Source organism: Panthera uncia, chromosome C2, assembly GCF_023721935.1.
Source record: "Panthera uncia isolate 11264 chromosome C2, Puncia_PCG_1.0, whole genome shotgun sequence".
Classification (NCBI taxonomy): Eukaryota; Metazoa; Chordata; class Mammalia; order Carnivora; family Felidae; genus Panthera; species Panthera uncia.
The window spans coordinates 53,127,330-53,137,908 of NC_064810.1; the positions used below are offsets into that span (position 1 = coordinate 53,127,330).

Consider the following 10,579-nt stretch of genomic DNA (forward strand, 5'->3'; position numbering starts at 1 on the left):
GCCCCTACTTCAGATGCCATTCAGAGGTTCCCACAATCCCCTCCCTGGGTTCAACTAATTTGCTAGAATAGCTCATAGAACTCAAAGAAACATTTTACTTACTAGACCACTGGTTTATTGTAAAAAGGATGTAACTCGGGAACAGCCAGATATAAGACATATATAGGGAGAGATATGAGAAAGGGGCACAGAGCTGCAATGCCGTCCCCAGGCATGCTGTTCTCTCTTCCTGAATCTCCACATGTTCACCTGGAAGCTGTCTAAATCCTATCCTTCTGGATTTTTATGGAGGCTTCATTATAATGATTAAGTCTTCCAGGCTCTCTCCCCTTCCCAGAAGTCTAGAGCTAAAACCAAAAGTTCCAATCCTCCAATCATATTGTTGATTCTCCTGGCAATCAGCCCTCTTCCTTTGTAGGGTTCAAAAGGCCCCTGATTAATATTAAAGAAACACCTTTATCACTCTCAACATGAGGAAAACTCAAGGCTTTGGGGAGCTATGAGTCAGGAACTGTGGATGAAGACCAAATATATATGAGAAATATATTTTTGTCATCTGGATGATCAAATATACATTTCTCTTATAAATCACAATATTGCCAATACCTAGGCTTACAACCTCATAAGCCTTATAGCCACATAAACAAGCCTAATACCTTTCTTCCAGATGACTAGCCCCATATCACCATCCTGAAATTTCCAGGAATCCTCTAAAACATTTACAGGGACTCAAGACCAACAGTTTGTACCTCTCGTCTCTGGAGACAGAGTTCAGATGTGTCCCTTGAAGCTGGAGGGTTTCCCTATGGGAAACCTGTTGCCCCTCTCTGAGGGTTTGCTCACTGTCCATACTGCCTAAATATCAGGCTTCAGTGCACAGCTGAAATCTAGACTTTCCTATGATACCTTCATTTCATGACTCTGTCCCTAACTGCATGAATAAACCTCATGCAGGGAGAAGACTTCCCCTCCCCATCCAGGGCTGCACACAAAGAAGGGGGTCCGAATTGGACTGGAATTTTCAGGGTCACAGGAACAACCACTTGGCTTGAAATCTGACAGTTACAGGCAGAACTGGGACAGACTGTACTGACTGTCAGTTCAAAAACTGCAACTCACCTTCTACCTCAGACCACTGGATAAGGCACAGAGCAGTCCACTCCCCAAATGCTATTTTTACCAATATTGTGACTTCTATTAAAAGATTTGTGACCTCCTTGAACCCAAGACTTGCTCACACTCACCCACGTCTACTCCAACAATACCAATAATACTTCATCTCAGAGATAAGAGATTGCAGATTTTGAAATCTCATCTCTACCTCTTCATAACAACCAAAGGGACCTGAACTCACGTAAATTTGCCCTTTTCCAAATGCCCTCCAGTTGCCACATCTCAATAGTACCATAAAAAAATTAAATCACACTTCACCAGATACTTCTCATAGTTAGGAAAAGATAAATATTTTTATTGGTAGCTAGAGACAGTAAGAGAAGAGAGAAAGAGGCAGACACAGAGACTATTGAAGTCTTAGGTTTTTGTTACATGGATTCTTTTCTACCATGTTAACGGTACTTCAACAAACACAATTTAAAGTTAAATGCAACTAATTTAGTGACTATAAAAAGAGTCTACAATTGATTGGGGAAGTAGCATGTTGAGTAAAAACATTTATTGCAGTTTCATAAAAACTGGCATTTACCACTCAAGTGTTCCCAAATGGATGATGAATAGATCTGAAATATTTTTAAGGTAATTTATTCCTCATACTTAATATGTAGATGTTTTCAATTATAATAAAGCATTACAAAATATTAAATACTTGTTTGCTAATCTTTTCAGGACAGTGACAAATTAAATACGATGCAAATATGTTTTCCCAGATTAGAACAAAAATAAAGGATTCAATTCAAAGAGTGAGAGAAAATCAGCATATCTGAATGTTTTAACAAACCATGATACTTCCTGCTCAAAATCCAAAATAATGATTAAAATGGAAAATTAGAATGGAGCATTCAACTGTCAACATAAGTAAGTATAAAAGTCTACAGGTCACCCAAGACTTTACCCATTCTATGACATCTAAACATCTCAACTTAATATTAAAATAGAAAGTGATGTAATACTGAGAAAGGAACAGGGACATTTAGGCTACTTGAGTCCCTCAGGACAAACTAAACACAGCTGTGGAAGAAGCGTCTCAAGTGCTTCTAGTTTCTGAGAATATATTGGGCCACTTAATAGAACATCCTGGTATATTGTTTGCTTTCTGATAGCAAACAAGATAGGCTGATTGATTGAGTCACTCACAAGTATTCATTCCTTCAACAAATATTTATTGAAGGATTATCATGTCAGACACTGGGATAAAGTATTTTCTCACATCACTTAATTGAAATTCAACAAGTATTCTCAGGTTATAATGAGGATTAAATGAGTTAATATTTGTATAGTGTTTAAAACAGTGTGGGGCACATGGTAAGTGCTATATAAATGTTTGTTAAATAAATCATGTTGAGGAGTCAGTTGTAATATGATCTTTGTAGATGATTCTGGCATAAGAGACAGCGGTAGAGTCCTGAAATACCACCCAGGAAGCTAAGTATAGGAAACACCTAAGTCAATATGTGCCCATACAAAAATCACCTGATGGTGAATTTCTTTGGCAAAATATTTTATGAGACTAGTATAACAGGTTTTACATTGCCTATAAACATTTATTTAGCATGTACTTATGAAACACTACATGCCAAGTACTGTCCTAACTGCTGTACATATAATAACTAACTTAATTCTCACAATAACCCTATGATACTATTATTGCTCCACTTTACAGATGAGGAAACTGAAGCACAGAGAGGTTGAGAACCTTGCCAACATCATACATGTAATAAGAGGCAGAGCCTAGATTCATAACCAGGTAGTCTGGCTCCAGAGTCCAGGTTCTTAAACACTAACTTAAAATTATAAAGGGGCCAGCGTTTATTAGGATCCTCACAGGCTCTGTCTCCCTGAGTCAGAATTGTTCTATGAACATTGGTTCACTTGTCATGTACCACCATAACAGGAAAAAACCATAAGCACAGATGCTACCCTACAAAAAGGGACAGTAAAGGACTTTGAGATACCCCTTGAATATACAGAAAATCAAAAAGAAGTGAGGTGACAAATGGAAGTTTGGGGCTAAAATGAGTCTTAAATTTCATAGGATCATAACTAATCACTTTTGGTATTCATACATATTTTGCAAGACTTAGAACCCATTAAGTATTGGTGAAGAGCACAGTAAGCATACCTATATCCTCCTCAAGTGAACAGAGAAAAATGCCTATCCCTTTGCCCTCGTCTCAGCCCTCTGCCTCAAATTAGTCCACTACAAATGACATATCAGCCAACTACAGATCACAAGAGATAGTAAGTACCAACGACATGAAACACAACTTTTCCACACAAGATAAACTGCAACATTTGTGTTGGAATACTTTTGAAAGTTATCTTCAACTCAGAAATCTTGCCTAAGGCAAAGAAAGCAGACTTTTCTCAAACAGCCAAACATAAAAATGAATTTTAAAATGTGATAAATTTATCCCCCATCCTGAAGATCAAAGAGACACTTTGACAACTTACCAAGAACAATTAAAGCTAGAAAACTGACAATAATTTCTCTGCCTCGGAGAGAAAGATCAAGAAGGACCCATCCCAGTACCTTCCAAAGTACTAGTGAAGTTTGTTTCTCAACTTTTCCTACAGTTCAGCTCTAATTCATGAAATAAGAGTTTAAGAGTGCACAGGCTTTCTAAAATGTTTGCAACCACAGATCCTGCCAACTGCTGCTTCCTCATTAGACGAGTACTTTTGTGAGCTTTTAAAGCTGGGATGTTAGTTCCTGGTTTGACAATAATTCAGTAAACAGAAAAACTTTAATGTGCTTTATGCCCAAAGCGGTCAAAACAGACATAGAGGTTTCAGGAGCCTGATGCCTGAGCCTCCCACAACTGCTCAGACAAACCACTTCTATCAATCATGATTGTTTGGTGCCCCCCACTGGCCTTTCTGCAGCAATTTTATTTAGCTCTTCTAAGAAACTGAACAAAATTTCTAAACAAAAGTCCAGAGCGGAATCACAAAAATCTGCCTGTGAGAGAAACCTCATTTTGCCTGCACTTACAATATAATTTTTCCAATTCTCCAAGGCAAAAGAAAATTTGGCAGGGCTAACTGTGTGCTTTCTATTTCATAATGTATTTAAGGTGATGTAATTTTGCCTTATGTATTTTTAAACATCCCTCAAGGAGATACAGAGGTCTATCAGTTCTTCACAGTTAAGATAGCTGTTAGGCTACCTAGGCTCCAGTCATGAGAGTGAGGCAATTTACTTAGGAGAAATCATTCTGTAAAACAGATAGCCTTAGAACATTAGGCAGTAAAAACCTGTATCATATATCAGGTTAAATAATATTATTTATTAACCTTTATGCAATTCCTATCATTTTAAATTATTTACGAGCCTTCACCCAAGTCCCCTGGGGTTCTTAACTAGAGAGACACAAATTGTCTGGTCACAGAAAGCTTCCAGTACCTCAAAGTGAGTCTCTTCTCTATATCCAAGGACTCCTTCACTGTGGCCACTCCTGGGATAACCACGCTCCTTCTGTTAGGTTAACATGGTTTGACTGCTTTTGGGGACAACACACACACTGGTTTCCAGTTTATGTCACTGAGCACCTGGGCAATGGGACAGGGCATTCTTTCCATAGTTACCAAGAGAGAGCTGAACCAGCACAAGTACTAGAGATAAAGAGAAGAGATCAGGCCCTATAGGTTTTCCAGAGCAGTGCTAAGAATGTCAGATCCTGACAAGCAGGATGTCAAAGGGAACCGAAGCTGTAAAGGCAAGAAGGTGAAGAGCCAAGGAGGCTCCTTGTGGGAGACAGGTTACAATACAGGAAGTCTTCATAGAGGCCTTTGAGTATTAGTGCCCGTCCTTGGCATGGCAGGCATGAAGAAGATAGATCTAAAACTTACAGGGAAGATTACAGAGTATCTCTAATTCTTCTCCTCCTTTTATTTATTTATTTTTTATTTTTTAATTGAATCTAGTTGACACACAAAGCTACTTTAGTTTTAGGTGTACAACAGAGTGATTCAGCAAACCAGTACATTATGTTATGCTCACCACAAGTATAGCTACCATCTGTCACCATATAACGCTACTGCATTCCACGGACTATATTCTCAATGCTGTACCTTTCATTCTCCTGACTTATTCATTCCATAACGGGAAGACTATACCTCCCACTTCCCTTCACACATTTTGCCCATCCCCTCACCCCCTTCCCCTCTGGCAGCCATCAGTTTGTTCTCTGTATTTATGGATCTATTTCTGCTTTTTGTTTGTTTGCTTATTCAGTTGTTCTTTGGATTCCACATATAAGTGAAATCATATAGTCTTTGTCTTTCTCTAACTTATATCACTTAACAAAATTCCCTCTAGGTCTGCCCATGTTGTCACAAATAGCAAGATCTCATCCCTTTTATGGCTGAGTAATATTCCTCTGTATATTTACCACATCTTCTTTATCCATTTGTCTACTTATAAACATGTGGGTTGCTTCCATGTCTTGGCTGTTGTAAATAATGCTGCAATAAACACAGAGGAACAGACTTTTTTCCAAATTAGTGTTTTTGTGAATAGTAGTGGAATTACTGGATCATATAGTATTTCTAATTTTTTGAAGAACCTCCATACTGTTTTCCACAGTGGCTGTACCAATTTACATTCCTACCAACAGGGCATGAGGACTACTTTGTCTCCACATCCTTGCCAACAGTTAAATTATTTGTCTTTTTGTATCTAGATTTTCTTGACAGATGTAAGGTGACACCTCATTGTGATTTTGATGCATAATTCCTTGATGATTAGTTATGTTGAACATCTTTCCATGTGTCTGCTTCCCATCTATATGTCTTCTTTGGAAAAATGTCCATTCAGGTCCTTATTTTTATTCAGATGACTTCCTTTTTGGTTTTGAGCTATATAAGTTCTTTATGTTTGGATATTAACCCCTTATCAAATATATCATTTGCAAGTATCTTCTCCCATTCAGTGGTTTGCCTTTTCATTTTCTTAGTAGTTTCCTTTGCTGTGCAAAAACTTTTTATTTTGGTATAGCCCCAATAGTTGGTTTTTGCTTTTGTTTCCCTTGCCTGAGACTTATACAGAAAAGCTGCTAAAGCTGATGTCAAATAAATGACTGCCTATGTTTTTTTTCTAGGAATTATATGGTTTCAGGTCTCATATTCAGGTCTTTAATCCATTTTGAATTTATTTTTGTGTATGGTATAAGAAAGTGGTCTGGTTTCATTCTTTTGCAAGTAGCTGTCTAGTTTTCCCAGCACCATTTATTGACAAGACCATCTTTTCCCTACTGTATATTTTCCTTTGTCAAGGATTAATTGACCATGTAAGTATGGGTTTATTTATGGGCTCTCTCTTCTGTTCCATTGATGTAGGTGTCTATTTTGGACCAGTATCTTACTGTTTTGATTACTACAACTTTGTAGTATATCTTGAAATCTGGGATTGTAGTACCTCAACTATTGTTCTTTCTCAAGATTGCTCTGGCTATTTGGGATCTTTTGTGGTTCTATACAAATTTTAGTATTATCTATTTTAGTTATGTGAAAAATGTTGTTGGTATTTTGATTGGGATTGCATTGAATCTATAGATTGCTTTGGGTAGTATGGACATATTAACAATATTAATTCTTCCAGTTCCATGAGCATGGAATATCTTCCCACTTGTTTGTGTCATCTTCAATGCTTTTCATCAATATTTTATAGTTTTCAGAGTATAGGCCTTTCACCAACTTAATTAAGTTTATTCCCAAGTATTTTATTCTTTTTAGTGCAATTGGAAGTAGAATTGTTTTCTTAATTTCTCTTTCTGCTATTTCATTATTAGTGCATAGAAACACAACTGACTTCTATGTATTAATTTGTGTCCTGCAATTTTATTGAATTCATTTATTACTTTGAATAGGTTTTTGGTGGAATCTTTAAAGTTTTATCTATATAATATCATGTAATCTGCAAAGACTGACATTTTAACTTCATCCTTATCAATTTGGATACCTTTTATTTATTTTTCTTGTGTGATAGCTGTGGCAAGAATTTGTAGTACTACACTGAATAAAAGTGGTAAGAGTGGAACATCCTTGTCTTGTTCCTAATCTTAGGGAAAAAAAGCTCATAATTTTTTAGCATTAAGCATGATATTAGCTCTAAGTTTTTCATGTATGGCCTTTGTTATGTTAAGGTATGTTCCCTCTAAACCCACTTTCTAATTCTTCGTTTCTTGCCATTTGTTCAGAGTTCTGAAATTCAGAGACTTCCTGGATTGAACATGCAACTGTTTCTTTTTTTCTAAGTGGTAAAAAAAAAAACTGAAAAAGTTTCTGAGGAAAAAAGATCAATTACATTTTAGTCTTGGGAAAAGGAGTAAGTCATAGGCATAGCCATAGTACCTTTTCTGAAAACTTCTGAAGCAATTACATTTATACTCAGTAAATATTCTCATTTTGGGCGTGTGGGGCAGGGAAAGACCCAAGGAAGACAGTGATAAAATTAATCACAGTGAGGACTTAGCTTTAGTACTAAATTAGATCCTATAGAGACCAATTATTTACTTCTTCAACAAAAGACCAGATGGGCAGGAGAGCACATATGCACCATGCACTCACTAAACACTGAGTATCACAGTTTATAAGCCAAAGATGGTTCTAAAAAAAAAAACAGTTTTATTTTCCCTCAATATCATCTGTAAGGCAATACCTGGTAAAATTATTCAAGTAAATGACAATTTGATAAATAGTAATTCCCAGTAGTGAACAGTGGTGACATTTCCTCACTACAAGAATATTTTCTTGGGGAGAGGAGAGTAACTGAATCAGAAATCTGCTGACACTGAGATCACACAACCAAATTCCCTATCATAGCACTTATCACATCATGTTAGAGCTGCTTAATATCTTTAATAACTTTTGTAGATGGTATAATATTTGCTTTTATCCCCTACGCCCTTTGCAGGGTTTAACATATAATAGGTCCTCAAATAATGTTTTCTTGGATTCAACTGAGTGTCCCTTTAAAGGCCATTTTGCTCACTGATTTAATAAGGAATAGTAGACTGCACATACTGGTTTTACTGTTTCCCAGCTGGGTACTTTTTTTTTTTTTTTAATAAAGGCGGGTCTGATCTAGGAAGTACTAGGTTAGTTCAGGTCAAACATTATTGTGCCATCTCAGAAAAAAAGTAGGCATCTTAGGCCAGGTGGACAGCTCTAAGTGTCCTGTCAATGACCCTACTTTAGCACACCCAGTGGGGAACAAAATTAATTATTTTACATTTGTCAAATGAAAAAGTGAAAATATAAAGCTATTTAAAATGTGAATACCCATATAAAAGGGAAAGAGATTGTGAGCCTCAAACTTAGGTTTTAACAAGGATTTCAAAACAGTTTTCTAATACTTCCAAGTCTTTTCTGGAAAATACAAGATGAGAATATGAGAGAATAATTTCCTCCAAAGTATACATGTAGAAATTGATACAGAAACACCATTTATTTGTGTCATGATTGAAACAGTTGGCCCATTTAATGAGATAATTCATTTCAGTTTGTCTGGTTTCCCAAAGTCTAGTGCATCAGGACACACAAGACCCCAGTAAGCAGGTTGAAGAGAATGCTCTAGTTCTATCTGATTCAGTGATCCTCTTCCAACATTATGTCCGTACTGAAGGGGACAATAATGAGTCAGATAGTTTTAGGTAACTCACCTCCCACCATCCTTTCCACCCAACAAGTAACATAACTCACCTGTCTTATGTGCAAAGAGGAAACACAACCTTGAATCACGAGTAGGTCCAGGAGCAGACACAGAGAGGCCTCTTGGAGTAGCCCCGTCATATCCAATAGGCAAATCCATTCCAGATGATCAACAGTCCCTCAGTGCACAGACCAGGAATTCTGACACTATCCTCCTATCTAAGACATATGCCTATGGGAGCACAGATATTCTTAGGAATGATAACAACTATAAAATCATGTTTGATTTGATTCTATTTTCTGGCTTCCTGCTCTATGATGTTTGTACCAAATCAACCATGGCCTTTTGTAGGGGAAAAAGATGTCTGCAAGATTGATGACTTCCTTATCTCACTGCCCTTTCTATGCTGAAATTAATAAGAAAAGAAACTTTAAGTCATTAAAATTCTTCATGCAAGCACAGTCTCTTCCTGCTCTCTACTTCACACACTTTATCGCCTGTGAACGATTGTGAACTTGTAAGTTTCCAATCTAACCTCCTCAGGAAAGCCAATGCCACTGTCTACGGCATGGAAACTTCCCTCTCTCTTTAGACATTTTACGCAATTCCGAGAATGCAACAAATCTCATTTAGGAGCGGCACACCATCACCCACATATTAACTTGTCACCCAGAGTAATAAAGTTCACAAACTCCATTTCATTTTTGTCTTCACCATGTTGCCTGATAATATAAAAAGGTGTCACATCCCTTTGATTTGTAGCTTGTGTGTTTGTGAAATAGCCTCTCCACAAACAACCTGACAAAGTCAAGGAAGCTGTATGACTTTTATTTCTTTAATGCCCAGGTCTATTTCCCAGTAAATATTCATGTGCATAAACATAAATGTGTTCAATGAGGTGCAATCTTGGTAATTGCACAAATAGGAAGAAGTCAAAGCATGACTGTTCTAAGTGGGGTAGGATTTCTAGACTCACTGTCTGTATTAAAAGCAGTGACTCCAAATTACGTAGGGAGGTATAGCATTTGCAGATCTTTCAATTATTAAGAAAGATATCAAAAAATACCACATTGGTCATATATAATTGAAAAATGGCTATCTACATTTCCACAGCTTTCCTTAATTTAGGTGCCTTTTATGATATGCAAAATATATTTATACTTGATCCATTTTAACAGCTTGTTTCCTAATGAACATATTTGTGGTTCACTTTGTCAGACACTTCACTGCCATTCTTTTACCACCATTATATAGGGAGAAAAGAATAGCAATCAATCACAGATGCTGTTTGGATTTCTAGCAACCATGTTTCCAGATAAATAATGGAGACTTTTTGTTGTGTGTTGTGTGTGTTAAGATCATCAGCTATTCCTCTCATCATTCATCATCTTAAATCTACATGGGGGTATCACAGCCTCTATCAAAGATATGATAAAATCCAACACTTCTTCTATGAAATAAAATAAGCATAAACAATTTTTTGTCTATAATTCAAAGGGCTCACAGGCTTCTAAAGTTCAGCAATCATGGATGATTTCAAGTTAAGAATCTCTGCTCTAGGGTTATACCATCATTTTAAGCAAGCCATCATTGATTTTAAGCCATCATTATGGCAACAGTGTGGGGAATGGATTAGGATAAGACAAGAAAGGCTGCAGTGAAGGTGTGGAAGGTATTTGCCATTTTCATCAGAACCAGTGAGCAGTGAGGGTGGTTTGAACCAGGATGCAGGCAATAGAAAGTAAGAAAACT

The 10,579-nt window shown here is 36.9% G+C and overlaps 1 long non-coding RNA gene across 1 annotated transcript in view; it reads right to left on the reverse strand.

Annotated features, from left to right (window-relative positions):
- LOC125920916 (uncharacterized) overlaps positions 1-8,981 on the reverse strand; it is a 146,982-nt gene extending 138,001 nt beyond the window's left edge. Inside the window, exon 1 of the long non-coding RNA XR_007457248.1 lies at positions 8,878-8,981. This is a non-coding gene — a long non-coding RNA (uncharacterized LOC125920916). The remainder of the gene's footprint in view (positions 1-8,877) is intronic.
- Positions 8,982-10,579: the final 1,598 nt, after the last annotated feature.